The sequence below is a fragment of the Ictalurus punctatus genome, chromosome 19, assembly GCF_001660625.3.
Source record: "Ictalurus punctatus breed USDA103 chromosome 19, Coco_2.0, whole genome shotgun sequence".
In the NCBI taxonomy this organism is placed as follows: Eukaryota; Metazoa; Chordata; class Actinopteri; order Siluriformes; family Ictaluridae; genus Ictalurus; species Ictalurus punctatus.
The window spans coordinates 11706840-11723692 of NC_030434.2; positions in this window are offsets into that span (position 1 = coordinate 11706840).

Below are 16853 nucleotides of genomic sequence, written 5' to 3' on the forward strand. Positions count from 1 at the left end.
ATGAGATGGTCTCCCAAGTCATGTTCCTGTCTGAGGTCGACAAGATGGCCTCCCAAGCCCTGTTCCTATCAGAGGTCGACAAGATGAGACAACCTCCCAAGATATGTTCCAGAGTGAGGGCAACAGCATTGCCTCCCATGCTGAGCGAGAAGTATGCAACATGCTCAGCAACCCGAAGCACGCCATCACGCTTCCAGGTTTTCACTGACATTGTTTACTTTTGACACCTGTGTTCTGTTATGGTTTATATCCTGTCTCTGCCCCTGTATTGCCATCATTTTAATCAGCTGTTGTGTGTTATCCCATTGATTTCATTCGGTATTTAAACCCCTCGTGTGTTTGTTCAGGGCGAAGTATTGTTGTGTTCTGTTCCGTCCTGTCCTAAGTTGTCTGTTTCTCGTTCTTTGTTTCATGGTTTGGAATCTTGTTTCTAGTTTAGTATTTCTCAATTCTAGTCCTAGCCCAATTTATGCCTGTTGCTGATCGCCTGACTCTTTGCTTGTTTTGACCACACTATTGATTCATGTTTTGGATTTGTCTGCCTATCTCACTTAAATAAAAGTAATTAATTGCACTTGCATCTGTCTCAAAACCCATTACATGACAATGACCTATAAAAGGCTCCTGCTAGGTCACACTCATGCTCTTTCCAATTGCTCTGCTGAGGAACAGAGGAAGTGCGTTCAAGACATGGAATAAAGCACTCTAATCCTTTTTGCTAATCTTTGTCAGGTGATTAAATGGAGGTGAACAGTGACATATGGCAGCAAAGTACCGTGATAGCGATATGAGAGCAGCCAGCTTTCTCAGCCTGTGCAGCTTCTCCAAAATGGCTGCATGAGCTCTGATGACGACACAGCTATTTCAAGATTGGCCAGACTCACCGACGACAACAATAACGTGCTTTTCATGTTTATTGTGGCACCTTCAGTTCCACTAAGGCACAAAAATCCATATTTTTATAACAGTAAGAACCCCTTTCATGTAATCTTAATGTTATATTGTCATGCTTATCAAAATAAAACTGTTTAAAAAAATAGACACCACCTTATTGGTTTTTCAATAATACAGGCTTATGTTGAATTTTCTTCTTGTACATACAGGTACTGTATTAACTTAACCTATTCAGTGAAAGGTGTTTCTGGTTGCTACGTAAAATTCAGATGTCTGTTTATCTGAGAAATATTACATATAATCTGCTTCGTCTGCAATAAAGAAAGTTAACACAGTACAAGCATCACTATGGGAAGCAGAAAGTGTCCAACGTGATGGCTCCGTTTTCAAGTCTTCCCCCAACTGCAAGCAGCAACACTCAAAGATCAGTTACATCCAGCTGCAGCCAAAGTTGAACACACCTAATGAGTGTGTGACTTGGGAGTTAGGATCCATGACGGCCATATTCAAAGGCTGCATTCTGTTATCATGTTAATATGACAATCTGTTGATGTGATTCTAATATTTGACTTTTTATTGTTTTTGCCATGATTGACTGTGTCATTGAACTAGACATGTGGTCTATTGTTTAATTCTTATTATCTTAATCTATAAACTTAGAACTTGTGTGAACTGTTGATACTCTGGTAACATTCCCAACCTCTTGTTAAATTTAGGATAGGATAGCAAGTTGTTTGTTATGTCGGGCCCTGTTGGATTTGGATGACAGATGTACTCAAAGCCCAAACTATATAGGACCTGAACATTTGTGATAAGTACTTATACATCCTTGCTCTAACTGCAAGATAATGGCATTAGTGATGGATCACACCTCACAGGCTATGAAAATACTATACATATATCATCATTTTCTGTCTCTGGTGCTGCACAGTCGCATTGAGGGGTGAAGCGAACAGCAGATCTGGAACCAAAGCCAGTCAGGAGGAAAAAGGTACTGCATTGCATTCACTATTGCATGGCAGGAACATAAATCGGTGTCATTCTCTAGGATTGAGGCCCACATTGGTGATATCCCACCACTAGAGTGTCTAATCACAGTGTAATGCAGAAGTACATTTCAGCAGCAGTAGCTAATACGTTGCAAGCTGATATTAAGGCTGCCTTGGTGAAACTAAAGCTGGCTCTCCCACTCTACACAGCCGTTGGTGTAGTCACCTGAGTGAGTGACTTGACAATCCTGCGATGTACTGACTGCATTTAAGAGCTCTTAAGAGTGCACTCAAAACCACAGAAACTGAGAAGAGACTGAGGACTGGCTTGTGTACTGATTGCAAGAGCTGAAGCCCTGCATGTACGGTATGTAGATGAGACATGTAGCTGAATATAAAGAAGCTCACACAATGGTTTGCAAAGCATTTAATGATATGGCAAATGTGGGCTGTACCCCTAACAAAGGGCAAAGCTGCTCCTGGTCCCTAACTGTACAATGCCTGTAATTGCAGGTACAATGGGGAAACATGGTAGTGGATTGCAGTACATCACAAAGACAAGACAAGTTGGCTGGTTCAAACACCATTGCCAGAAGCCTGGTATAAATACTCTGCACCACCTGCCTCTAGTACATAGCAGGCCCCTGCTGCACAGGACTGGGAGGCACTAGAACATTGTATCTTGCCGTCTGAAACAAAGTGGACAGAGGCAGCAGGCTACGTTTTGATGCTTTTGTCAGCCACCACTGAAATTGAAATTATTGAGTTTGTTCAACAATCAGCTAACACTACTATTGCATTTGCTGTAATGGTGGAAAACGGGCCAAATAAACCCGAATAGGATTCACTAAACACACTGAATTTGGTCATGTTAGTGAATCACTCAAAAAAAGTGAATAATTTTTGTAAACAAAACATATATATCCTTCTCAGTATTCCCACTTTAAGGGTACAATCCATTAAAAAAGTGCAGAGCCATCAAGGTATCATATCTGAAAATACAGTCACTTAACACAGCTTACATGTGCTGAGCCTTATTAACAAAGCACAAAGCCATTTCAATTATGAATGCAGTCATGCAATTGCGAGTGGCTCATATGCAGACTTTCTATGTCTGACTTAGATGTTATTATTTTCAACTCCAATACTGAAACAGCATGTTTCATTGCTTACCATTTCATAATTGTAATGACAGGTGCCTCTTTAAAGTATAAAGAAGGTGGAAAAGGATGTCAGTGTCAGTGTCTTAACATAATGGAAATTACATTTTTGGGAACCACTAAAGGCAATCAAACTCAAACACGCACGCACAAACACACACACACACACACACACACACACACACACACACACACACACACACACAGTGTTGCTTTACATCAACCACCAAAGTAGCATAAAATCCCATGCAATGTTGAGCTCTGTAAGTGGACTGATGAACTCCTTTCTTCAGAGCTGCCTACAAATCAGAACATTTACAGCAAGTCAACTCACTATCCAATGTGGTTCACAGACAGGGGAGAGAACAATACTTTGGGCCAAGATAATGTGGGCGCATTATTGGCCAAACCATGAACTGTATGATTTTCCACTACTCATCTGACAGACTATGTAACCATAGACCCATTGGTTGATAGACCCATTCTATCTGAACAGACCATTGTTCTGCCTATTAATATTACTGACAGGTCCTCCATGCCTGCTACCCATCAAACTTGACCTGCGGTCTCCACTGTTGCACAGTAAATCACAAACCTTGAAATTATGGGTCTGCCTGCTGGGGGCAACCCCAGAATATTTGCATGTGCACAAAGAATCAGTCACTCTTGGGAGTGTATATGCAGTATCTACATGCTGGCTGTATGAAGGCAAGTTGAAAGTTTTCTTACTATGTACAAAACACTGCATATAAAAACATTATTTTGTACTGTGTGCAATGCATTTGAGCTTTTGCTCAAATTTGACTTTAAGTATCTTTTGGCTCTCTCCTAATAATATCCTAACACATTATGGACTCTCATAATAATTTTGATACATGACCTCCACTAGTTCCAAAGGAAACCATCCTAGCCATCCTCCACAGTTACATACGCCTCCACAGTTACAGTAGCCTTCTGTTGTCTCCCTATTAATTTCTGGGTAATCATATATTAAAATGTTGTAACTTGTGTTTACACACATGTGCACAAACACACACTCACACACACACTCCCACCAGACCACACACAATATTCACTGTCAGTAAGTACTCTGAATTTCTTTCTCCCTCCATACTCTATACATAACATTTCAAGAGAGGGAAATAAAGAAATTGATTTTCTCTATCAGTCGTATTACAGTGTTACAGTAATTTATTGCTTCTTTCTTCTTTTATATGGCCCTCTCTTTTCCATTTCATATAGAGATCTCGAACAGATCCACCATGAACTTAGCCAGATTACCATACTCTTGCCTCTGTCAATTACTTGGTTATTATTTCTGACCTGATTTGTCCAAGTGGTTTTATAGGACTGACTGGTTGGATTGTACGGTTGTCAGGGGTTACAATGTCTGGTTTCTGCAGAGATGTAACTGCAGTAATCCTTTGGTACATTCTGACTTTGTTTCCATGGCTTCATTCAGCAGATGGAGTGATGATAAGGAGAGTAATGACTGGAGCTCACAGAGACCAAGATCAGAGTCTGCAGAATGGACATAAAAATAGCCCCTATTCATCAAAGTTAAAAGCATATAATCAAATCTGATCATCTACCAAGAAAATTCCACTGACAGTTTATTTATTAATTTAATCTTTGGTGCATGTGATGTATTATGTTTTAGCATACCTCTTAACAACCTGAAAAATGTTTGACTTGCAGTTAATAATAGTCTAAATCAATATCAGTATTATAAATGAGGACAGCAATTATAGTTAGTAGATTAGTGTAAGCAGTAGCAATAATAATATAAATAATTTTAATAATCAAAATTTTGCATGTTGAAATACTGTACTAAAATATAGATAATGTGGTTTATTGTCAACATGAATTTGTAAATGTGAATGACAATTTGCAGCAATATATATTTCTCAGCTCATTAGTTCTTCAATTGAGTAATAGGCACTTTTACATACAAGAGGCACCATAAAGCTCTGACCTGAATGCAGAAACCTGGAGAGACAAACCACACACCTGGGATACCACACACTTGGATGTCATCACTCATGTTTTGAGGTCATTATATAATTTCATATGAACACTGGCATGAACATGTAAGACATGACTGAATGAATTTTGGTAGTCTAATTTTCTGTGTTTGATTAATTAATTTCAGTGTTTTGTTTTAAGAAATTATTCAGAATGGAAACTTGGTTTTTTCATCAGTTCTCTGTGATCATATTTCTTTGTCTTTGAGGAAGGTTCATTTCCAGCACTTTGTGCTTTGGAAACCAAGATATGTAGGAAGCTTTATGTAACAGACACCATTTATAGAGAGTGTATTTAAAATTGGATGAGTTATATAAGACTGGCTTTCTTCTTCTGTTCTTTCTGGTTCTCGTTCTTTTTCTTGCTCATAAACTCAGTGGTTTGGTGGGACGGCTTCTGCCAGACTCTTTATCAGAGCTGAGGAGAGGAGGCATACCGGCGGAGGCAGTTGCCATGGCAACCCTGCTCTTTGCAGCACTAGTAAGATGAGTGAAACATATGAGAGAAAGAGAAAAAGAGAGAGTTAGTAAAAGAGTTTTTGCCGAGTGTTTCTTTCACACACACACACACGCACACACACACACACACACACACACACACACACACACACACACAACAAAAGTAATAAGAAAAATAAGAGTAATGTGACATATGTCACACCATACATGTTGTAACATGTGTTGATGCACTTCCTGGTGATTTTGGCGCCCTCTAGACCTGCAACAGAAAGTGGAATTTGTTGCCTAGTCTATAAATAACCAGCTCAGTGTTCAGTCCAAATGGAACAGATAAAACTGTGTGGGACAGCAAGTGTTTTTTATTGAATATACCACTGCAGAGGCAGACAGAGCAGAACAATTACACGATGTTCTGCACAAATATCAGCTTATTACAAATTAGTATAAATAGGAGCTGCATGAAAGTGTGTTATAAAAAGATGTATATTTGCAATAGTATAATGCATGTCCTGTATATATGTAATAAAAAACAAAATCATGAGCGTATAATAAACATATTTACATATATTTTTTTTGTAATTATGTAAAAAAAAAAAAAAAAAAAAATCTAACTTATAAACCAGAAAAACAATTACTATAAGTATAATATGATGGCTTGGAAAATGACAACCTTTTTTGGCAAACCAATCATATAGACCCTTCACATTTTCTTTTTATAGTAAGCAAACACCTTTTATAAGCATACTGGTAAACTATAACACATTTTGCTTCATGTCTTAGGTGAGGGAGTGCTCTAACTGCTATCAATTTGCCTGAATACTCAGCTGCTGCCTGAAGCCAAGGTTACATTGCACACCTTTTCCCTGATTTTCTTTTTTGTAGTCCAAAGTCAGGCTCAGTCAGTGCTGGTTGTCCCTAGACTTTAGATTGTTGAGATAGCCAGAGCCAACATTTTTGGTAAATCTAGGGTGACCAGACAGTCCCATATACATTTTAGGTGTCACAGCTTATTTTCAGAATGGATATACAGTATACTGTATATCATGAAAGAGCGTTTTTCATTGCTGTAACATGAATCGATTGGACATGAATCCCCAAAAGAACTCCTCACAAGACTTCTGTGCCAAAACAGAGAACATAGGAGACCATATAATCCTTGAACAAAACCCTCATATGGTGAGGAGATTAATTACAAAGCACAGCCCAGTGAAGTGGCAGTAATTTTTTTTAAAACAGACATGGGCACAAGTCAAACACTCATTGAAAAGGTTTTTGTTCAAATTTAAGGCCAAGCTTATTTACTAAGAATCACTTGTATTACTAAGTAAAGCTCAGGCCTTTTTTTCATTAAGTGCACAAAACAGATTAAAAATGAAAACAAAGTTATCCTCAAACAAGATAAACTGTCAAGGAGGGGAATAAGCAGTTGGTGCTTTCTATATGGCTCAAATTAAAGTGTTGAAATTAGGACACGCAGAATTGAGTCTAAGCTATCTAGGACACACTAAAACACTCAACAGAATAGTGAGTCAGTTCTACTGGTCATGCCAGTACCTAGACATTAGGGATCTTGCTCAAGTGCCAGTTAAAAGCCCTAGGAAGAAAATTAAAGTGCCTGTAATTAATTTGTCAATCACTGGTGAGCCATTTTTAAGAATTGCCATGGATATAGTATGACCCTTGCAGGAAAACTGCCGAACTCAAAAAAGTGAAATCTCATCAGATAATAAATGGCAAGTTCAGCTGATTTCAAGGCTAGGCATACCAAGCAAAGTACTTACACATCAAGGCACTAATTTTTTGTCATGACAAATAAAAGAGGTATTCATGCTGCTAGGAATACATATAAATACCACACCATTCCACTCCCAGACTGATGTGATGGTCGAGCAGTTCAATCAAGACTCAAGAATATAATGCACAAGTCTGTGACAGACAGAAGTTGATTGGTTTCTGTATCTGCTTTTTACATAGAGATGTCCCACAAACTTCCAGAGGATGTAGTCTGTTTGAGCTTGTGCATGGAAGACAAGGTACAAAGTAGAAAGTTTGCTCGACATTCTCATTGATGCATATGAAGGAATAAAGCTACTATAGAATGTCCTATCCTAGGTCAAGAATCAATACAAGATGGACCAGCTGAGAATCATTTTGACAAAAAGTTGGTATCTTATTCAGAGTTTCTGTGCATGTACTCCCAATGTTCGTGTGGGTTCCTCCTGGTTCTCTGGTTCTGTCCCACCTTCCAAAAACATGGCAGTAGGTGGACTGGCTAAGATACATTGCTCTGGGTGTGAAGGAGTGTGTGAATGAGTGTGTGCATACTGTCCTGCAATGGAATGGTATCCCTGCCTCATGCCCAGTGTTCTCAGGATAGGCTCCAGCTCCACTGTGACCCTGATCAGGATAAAGCAGTTACTGAAAAGTGAGTGAGTGTATGAGGTGTGTTGTAAACAAGGTTTGGAGGGTTTCTAATAGTAATAGCATTCAAAACAGTGTTGCTATGAATGCAGTGTTTAATACATTGAAAAGACACACTATTAGCATAACATAAATATATACTCAGCAAAAAAAGAAATGTCACTCTTTCAGGAGATTGTATTTTAAAGATAACTTTGTAAAATCCCAATAAGTCTTACAGGTCTTTGTTGGAAAGGGTTTAAACAACATTTTTCATGCTTGCTCATCCCCCCCATACCGTATGACGTATGGTCACCCTAACAAAAACATTAAAGAGAACAATTTGTGTTAATTTCTACCAAATTAACTTTGCGCAAAATTTATTTGCGCATGCACCAGAGGGTTGCTCATGTAAGCCTCAGACTGCGGAAGTGGAAGAGGTGCTACTGTACCGCTAGAATTGACACAACACCAGAAGTGATGAGCAGAATTCCAGCAAACCTTTTCATAGAAGAGCCAGTAAGGATGGAGATCACAGCACAATGTCTGTGAACTGCAGAGTGCTAGTGCCACTGATACCAGACTTGAACAGTGAGGTGAGGTTGGAACTGAGAATGATTGAATCGCTGCAAATGGGGCAGTTTAGTAGATTAGTACAGTTTCGTGTGGAATTGTCAAGAGTTGATGGTTGGGTAGCGACAGTAGTTTTTAATGACATTGGACATGTGCAAAAGGTACTGGCAGGTACCATTGAGTAAATCAGCAAGGGAGTTGACAGCCTTTTGTGCTCCCGGTGAACTGTATAATTTTATGGTTAAGCCGTTCGGGTTACATGGTGACAACAGTCCAGAGGTGGATGGACATTGTCCTGAGAGATGAAGAGGGTTTTGCTGCAGGCTACATAACTGAAGTATTTATCTACAGCATGTGATAGGAAGAACACCTATAACATTTGGCCTCCCAGATGACTGTGGACACAAGACTGACAATCCAGCAAAGTGCAACCTGGAAAAACAATGTCTTCTACCTAGGATTTGTCCTGGCAGGTGGAATTATACACCAGAAGTGGAAGCAATCAGAGGCTCCCCAGCACCTGCAACCAAGAAGAGAGTGAGGTCTTTTCAGCTGGTATGGGAGGCTTAACTTTATGAGCCATATGGTGATACGTACTGAACTAAAGAGAAAGATCAATCTACAAAAGATCAAAAGCTAATAGAATTGCAAGGTAGTCTTCTATGACTTAAAAGCACACTCTTAAAGCACAGTCGTAGCGATCCCAGATTTTGTGTAACCATTTGGCGTTCACACTGAAGCATGAAGAAGTGGAATTGGCATGGTATTGCTAAAATCCTTCAACTGCAAATTATTTTTAAGAGAGACCAGATATTCTGCAATGGAGAAAAAAGCCTCTGCAATAAAATGGGCTTTTACCTCACAGGACTGATTTACCTTAGAGAATGATTAACAAGTTCTTCTTACAGGGTGCAGGTGAATATCAAAGTGTTAAACACAATGTGTTAGCAGACTTTAACACAGACTATTTGGAGGAGTGATGACTTGAAGGTGTGTGTGTGGGGGGGGGGGGGGGGGGGGGGTACTTGACCAGTAATGAAAAGAAAAAAAAAAGTTGTAGACTAATCATCTTTTCCATTAGTTAAAGCAAAAAAAAAAAAAAACTACATCCCCAGTTCTGAAAAAGTTGTGACAGTATGGAAAATGCAAAAAAACAAACAAAAAGAGTCATTTGAAAATTCAATTCACCCTGTACTATATTGAAAACACATGATGTTTTACTTTGTGACTTTAATTTATTCCTGAAAATATACACTCATTTCAAATCTGATGACTACAACATATTCCAAAAAAGTTGGGACAGTCGACTATTTACCATTGTGTAACATCACCTTTTCATTTATTGACACGTATTAAGTGTTTGGGCACTGAAGACACCAGTTGGTTAAGTTTAGCATTTTTCCCCCATTCATCCATTATGCATTTCTCCAGCTGCGCAACTGTATGGGCCCTCGTTTGCCTTATTTTGCGCTTCATAACGCACCACACATTCTCAATCAGAGACAGGTCAGGACTATAGGCACAGCATGCTAGCACCCACATGCTCTGCCTACACAACCATGTGATTTTAATCTGGGCAGAATGTGGTTTGGTGTTGTCCTGCTCTTGATGGCAGCATATGTTGCTCCAAAATGTGTACATATCTTTCTGCATTAATGGTTCCCTCACAGATGTGCAAGTTTCCCATGCCATGGGCACTGACACACTCTCATACCCTAACGCACACTGACTTTTGGACCTGACGCTGATAACAGCTTGGATGGTCCTTTTCCTTTTTGGCCCAGAGAACATGATGGCTGATTTATCCAAAAACTATTTGAAATGTTGACTCGCTGGACTACAAAACACGATTCCACTGATCATCTCAGATGAAACCGAGCACAGAGAAGTCAGCGGCACTTCTAGAAAGTGTTGATGTATGGCTTCTGCTTTGCATAGTAAAGCCTTAACTTGCATCTGTGGATGCAGCGACAAATGGTGTTGACTGACAAAGGTTTACCAAAGTATTCCAAAGTAGCCCATGTCAGGATATCCATTATAGACTCATGATGCTTTTTAAGACAGTGATGTCTGAGGGATCGGAGATCACGTGTATTCAGAAGTGGTTTTCGGCCTTGCCCTTTATGCACCGAGATTTGACCAGATTCCTTGAATCTTTTAATTATTTTGTGCACCGGAGAAGATGAAATGCCCAAAATCCTATTGATTTGTCTTTGGGGAATGTTGTTCTCAAATATGGGATTATTCGCTGATGCATCTGTTGTCAGATTGGCGAGCCTTGACCCATCCTTGCTCTTGAAGAAATAGGCCTTTTTTGGAGGCTCCTTATATTCTATGATTAGACGATTGCCTCACCTGTTTCACATCACCTTCTTATTTCAACTTCTCACATCGCTATTAGTCCTAAATTGCCCCTGTCCCAACTTTTTTGGAATGTGTTGCATGCATCAATTTCAAAATAAACCTTTACCTTAAAAACCTATGCAGTTGATTAGGTAAAACATCAAATACCTTGTCTTTATATGTTTTTTGTTTAAATACAACTCAGAGTACATTTACAAATCACTCCTCTTTGTTTTTATAAGCATTTTCCATACTGTGACAACTTTATCGGAATTGGGGTTGTATTCAGGACATCATTATTTTGGGCTGTTTATTGTGTTGCTTGCAGTTGTGCTGACAAATAACAGCAAAGAACATATAAAACCACATTTTAATTAACAGCCATACATAGGCTGCACAATACATTTCCAGCTTTAATGCTTTTTAGGCTATAATGTTAACAACAAAAAAGGAATAAATCAGTGCAATAAATGGGCAAAATAACAACACACTCATTTTTAAAATGTGTGTGTGTGTGTGTGTGTGTGTGTGTGTGTGTGTGTGTGTGTGTGTGTGTGTGTGTGTGTGTGTGTGTGTGTGTGTGGACGACTTGGCTCAGAAACTCATGCCCTTCAACAGAGCCCTCCTTACAGTTTGAATTGAGGATGCTATGTGAGCATCTGGGAGGATTTTCCAGGTTGATAATGACCTGCAATTTAAACCATGTTCAACTCTGGCCCCAGTACCATCCAAAAAAAACTAACTAAACTGCCTTTTGTCAGTTGGCATGCACTACTGAAGGCTCATCTAGCTGAATAGGAATAGGTGAGTGATGCCACAACCTGTGGCATCAAATGCATTCTTTCACAGAGTACTTTTGCATAGTTATGACAGAATTCACTATGCCACAATACATGGATTTTATTTACTTTTTATTTATCTTTAAAGGACAACAAAACTAACTGTGAGTGAAATTCTTTTGGGAAGTGATTTCTAAGTTCTAACATTCCATTAAAAAAGACATCCCCAGCATAGCCTCACACAATCACATAATGTGAAGCTAACTATAGAATTGGCTTAATCTAACCTGAAATATTTTCAGACTATCAAAATGCATTTAGCTTGCTTTTTTACTGTCTACCTCACTGATTTGTCCACCATCCTGACTAGTGGACAGTTCTCTACAACAGCAACTTATGAATGTATTGGGCATTTCAACCAGATCTTACTGGTAAGAAGAGATAGGAGAATTATGTTTTGTTTTTGTTTGTTTCTTTGTCTGTTTTTTGTTTCTCCCTGCAGAATGTAATGTCTGGTTTCACAACTGTCAGACTAGATCCACTGGAGACCAGTGACTGTCAGAAATTAGCCATAGGGCGAATGAAGTCACTTAAAAAGCAAAAAAGAATAACTGTAAATGTATCATGACCCAGGACTGTGAGTTGTTTGTTTTTATTGTGTGCTTAATAATCACCTGAAAATAATAGCACTGGAGCTGTTCCTGATGGCATAGTCCGTGCATGGTTCACACTATGAACCACACTCCAATTCCACACAACTTTACAGATCAGCCAGCTAAGCTTGCTAATTTAGCAATGTGAGGGGAAAAAACAGCTTAATGTATCAAATGCAGTTTATACTTATCTAATGAAGACCTATAGAAAGAGCTTACAACAGTAATGTGATTTAGCATAGATGCGGGGCAGGATTTTTTTCATCAAGCCACAAGAATGTAACTTAACATATTAAACCAATACATAACATATTAACATAAAACATAAGGATGCTACTCCAGTTTCCTCTCACCTCCCACAGACATGAATGTTGGTGGATTGGCTATGCCAAATTGCCATAGTTGGGAAAGAGTGTATGGGATGGGTGAATGGGTGTATGGCTGGATGGGTGTATTCCTGCCTAAATCCCAGTGTTCCCAGGATAAACTCTGGCTCCATAACAACCCTGGCTGGGATGAAATTGCTATGGAAGTTGAATGAATGAATGAATAACAAGATCTTCTTGTTATTCTTCTATACCGCTTATCCTTTTCAGGGTCACGGGGAACCTGAAGGCTATCCCAGGGACCATCGGGCACAAGTCAGGGTACACCCTGGACAGGGTGCCAATCCATCATAGGGCACAATCACATACACACTCACACACACACCCATTCATACACTACGGACACTTTAGACATGCCAGTCAGCCAATCATGCATGTCTTTGGACTGGGGGAGGAAACCGGAGTACCCAGAGGAAACCCCCGCAGCACGGGGAGAACATGCAAACTCCGAATACACAAGGCCACGGTGGGAATCGAACCCCTGACTCTGGAGGTGTGCAAAATGTTGTTTAAACAATTTGTGTTAATTTCTACCAAATTAACTTTGCGCAAAATTTATTTGCGCATGCACCAGAGGGTTGCTCATGTAAGCCTCGGACTGCGGAAGCAGAAGAGGTGCTACTGTACCGCTAGAATTGTCACAACACCAGAAGTGATGAGCAGAATTCCAGCAAACCTTTTCATAGAAGAGCCAGTAAGGATGGAGATCACAGCACAATGTCTGTGAACTGCAGAGTGCTAGTGCCACTGATACCAGACTTGAACAGTGAGGTGAGGTTGGAACTGAAAATGATTGAATCGCTGCAAATGGGGCAGTTTAGTTGATTAGTACAGTTTCGTGTGGATTTGTCAAGAGTTGATGGTTGGGTAGAGAGAGTAGTTTTTAATGACATTGCACATGTGCAAAAGGTACTGGCAGGTACCATTGAGTAAATCAGCAAGGGAGTTGACAGACTTTTGTGCTCCCGGTGAACTGTATAATTTTATGGTTAAGCCGTTCGGGTTACATGGTGACAACAGTCCAGAGGTGGATGGACATTGTCCTGAGAGATGAAGAGGGTTTTGCTGCAGGCTACATAACTGAAGTATTTATCTACAGCATGTGATAGGAAGAACACCTATAACATTTGGCCTCCCAGACGACTGTGGACACAAGACTGACAATCCAGCAAAGTGCAACCTGGAAAAACAATGTCTTCTACCTAGGATTTGTCCTGGCAGGTGGAATTATACACCAGAAGTGTAAGCAATCAGAGGCTCCCCAGCACCTACAACAAAAAAGAGAGTGAGGTCTTTTCAGCTGGTATGGGAGGCTTAACTTTTTGAGCCATATGGTGATACGTACTGACCTAAAGAGAAAGAACAATCTACAAAAGATCAAAAGCTAATAGAATTGCAAGGTAGCCTTCTATGACTTAAAAGCACACTCTTAAAGCACAGTCATAGAGATCCCAGATTTTGTGCAACCATTTGGCGTTCACACTGAAGCATGAAGAAGTGGAATTGGCATGGTATTGCTAAAATCCTTCAACTGTAAATTATTTTTAAGAGAGACCAGATATTCTGCAATGGAGAAAAAAGCCTCTGCAATAAAATGGGCTTTTACCTCACAGGACTGATTTACCTTAGAGAATGATTAACAAGTTCTTCTTACAGGTTTCAGGTGAATATCAAAGTGTTAAACAAAATGTGTTAGCAGACTTTGTGTCTTGATATTTGGAGGAGTGATGAACTTGAAGGTGTGTGTGTGTGGGGGGGGGGGGGGGGGGGGGGGGTTAAGACAGGAGGAACATGGATCCAGGGTGAACCCATGAAGGGAGGCGAACGTGCTAACCACTAAGCCACTGTGCGCCCATAATATGAGAAACCTTAAAATGTATGGAAGTCAGTGAAAAGGTATTGTAGGATTTCCACTATTGGCAACACATTGTAACTGATTTATACTGATTTATACTGCTGTGACCAGGAGTGCAAATAGTGACGTTATGAGCAACAGATGCTTCTGTCATGCCAAAAAATGACTAGAGGTGCTAATGACCTTTTTACATAAATTATCATACTCAAAAGCACAACTTGAAGTAAAAATCTAGATCACGTTGGATGAGAGAAGCAAAAATCCAGTTTATTGTTCAAAAAGCAACATGAGATCCAATCAGTGAGATGTCCCAGAGTGATCTGAATCTATAAACAGACTCAATGCCCTATTTATACAGTCTTATCTTTATTCTACACCCAATTATCTCATTCTTTTGAAATCCCAATATGTTTTAATGATTTTTTTATTTTTTTAAATTTCCCCTTAAACTCTACTTTTCTCATTTTTAAATTCCATTAGAATCAACTTTCCTCACTTTGGAATCCCCTTAAAACCAATTTCAGCCATTGGATATCCCTTTATCTTCATGTTTTTCTTTCTGGTATTTAAATATTTTTTCCCAAGTCCCTCACTGGTATTTCTTCTTCCAGCCTCCAAGCTGTGCATATCTCACCACACTGTTATTCTGGACATTTTTGGATATTTTACCACTTCTTTATTATGGGTGAGCTATGTTTTTATTATTGCTTACTGTTACACATATTTTCTCTCTAATCCTAAGCTTGTTATATGTTTTTGGTGTTTCTTAAACATCTTGTGTGTGTGTGTGTGTGTGTGTGTGTGTGTGTGTGTGTGTGTGTGTGTGTGTGTGCGTGTTTCTTATACATTTTGTGAGTGTGTATATACACACTCCTTCCCTCTGGCGGTCCTGGCCCCCTGGGCAAAATGTCCCCAGCTGAACCAGGAGACTGAGCGGCCTCCTCAGCTGAGCAAGAAAGCAAAGTGACGTCCTCAGCGGAACAGGTAAGCAGAGCAACGTCCTCAGTGGAACAGGAAAGCAGAGCGATGTCTGCAGCTGAGCAAGAAGGCAGAACTTGGTGGTCCGTGTCAGCAGACTCGGGCATGAGCATATCTTGGTTGTCTGTGTCAGCAGACTCGGACATGATATCCCTGGCCTGGCTTGAATGCGGAGCGATGGCTACTGCACAGCCAGCGGGAGGAACAAAGCTCAAGGCGGAGCCTTGAGGGGGAAGTGACACTCTCCAGGGAGAGTGCTACTCTCCATGAGGTCTGCGGGTGGAGCGAAGTTCTCCACGAGGCCAGAAGGAAGCTCCAAGATTTCCGCGAGGCCAGAGAGGGGAGTGAGTTTCTCCGCGAGGCCAGAGGGAGGAACGATGCTCTCCACAAAGCACGAGGGGGGAACAATGCCCTCCGTGGAGCGACATATGGCGTGAAGCAAAGAAAAGGTGCGCCGTCTTCAGCGGAACATGGTGGCAGAGCGACATCCTCAGCGAAGCAGGATGGCAGAGCGACGACCTCAGCCGAGCAGGAAGGCAGAGCGATGTCCTCAGCTGAGCAGGAAAGTGGAACGAAGTCCTCAGCCTAGCAGGAAAGCAGAGCGACATCCCCAGCAAAGCGACGTCCTCAACGGAGCTGGAAAGTGGAGCGACGTCCTCAGCGGAGCCAGAAAGTGGAGCAACATCCTCAGCGGAGCCAGAAAGTGGAGAGACGTCCTCAGCAGAGCCAGAAAGTGGAGCGATGTCCTCAGCAGTCCAGATAAGCGGAGCGACATCCTCAGCGGAGCAGAAAAGCAGAGCGAGGTCCTCAGCAGAGCAGGAAAGCACAGCAGCATTCTTAGCGGAGCAGGAATACCTAGTGGAGCACTTGGCCATGCCGAGACACGGAGCAACGTCTTCAGCAAAACAGGGTGACTGAGTGGTGTCCTCAACTGACCAGGAATGCTGAACGGAGTCCTCAGACAAGCAAGGAGGCTGAATTACGTTCTCCGCCAACTTGGCATGCTGGACGAGATCCACAATGGGGGAGGGACGGTGGGAGATGGTTCCAGCCTGTTTGGAAATCTTCCACTTCGGCTTCTTCTTCTCGTACAGGTATTCTTGGACCCTGAAAAACTCCGCTGCATCCATGTTAGGGTCTCACGTTCTGTCATGTTAGGAAGTTGAGATGGATGCAGGTGCAGAATTTTAAATGTTTTTAATAAATAACCAAACAAAATACAAAAGACACTATGACTATAAGGCAAAACACTGTGGCAAAGACTAAACATAGACTAAAGAAACAAAACATGGTAACAGGCACAAAGGTAAAGTAAGACAACTGTGAGACAAAGACTGCAGTGCAAACTGTGGCTATATAC